This window comes from Buceros rhinoceros, unplaced genomic scaffold (genome assembly GCF_000710305.1).
Source record: "Buceros rhinoceros silvestris isolate BGI_N320 unplaced genomic scaffold, ASM71030v1 scaffold13241, whole genome shotgun sequence".
Lineage (NCBI taxonomy): Eukaryota > Metazoa > Chordata > Aves > Bucerotiformes > Bucerotidae > Buceros > Buceros rhinoceros.
In genome coordinates, this window is record NW_010395012.1 from 672 (window position 1) to 1,402 (window position 731).

The window sequence follows — 731 nt, forward strand, 5'->3', positions numbered from 1 at the left end:
TCTGGGGACCACCAGGAGCCATGTCCCACCCCCTGCCAGCACCCAGCACCCAGCCAGGGCTGGGGGACGCAGGATGGGGCCTAGTCCAGCTGCAGAGGCACAACTCCCCCTCCGCTGCTCCACATCCCTGCAGAGCTCCACGGACGTGCCCAGGGCATCAGCACCGGCAGCTGGCAGAGCTCTGTTGGTAAGGAAGGAAACAGGGCTGTTAGTCTGCAGTCCTCTGCCCAGAGACTCAGGGCTGCCCCCAGCACCTCCCCAAAGCCCATCTCCACCCGGGAACGGCACGAGGACCCGTGGTTTGGGGAAAGCCCCTGTTTGCCCCCCGTAACACCTCTCCCAGCCCTTACCAGGGCTGGTGGCTGCACTGAGGGTCACCCCCAGGACCCTCTGGGCCCAGCGGGCACCGTCCCATCAGTGGGACACAGCCAGCGCATCCCCCAGCACCCACCCGTGGAAAAAGCACAAATCCTGTGAGCGTGAACAGTGAGCGACGGGCCTCGGCTCTGCACGGGGCAGCCAGGAGCAACAGGGCTCATCCCTGCGAGCAGCCCGGGAAGGGACAGCGAGACCGAAAGAACCAGGCGGCAGCACACACGCAAAGGACGGTTTTTATTGGGGTTCCCGTCATACGAGAGCAGCCGTACGGACCAACACACAGAAGCAGCTTTAGCTGTGCCAAAATAATCCTTAAAAAAAAAAAAAACAAAACCAAAAAAATACCGGCGGAA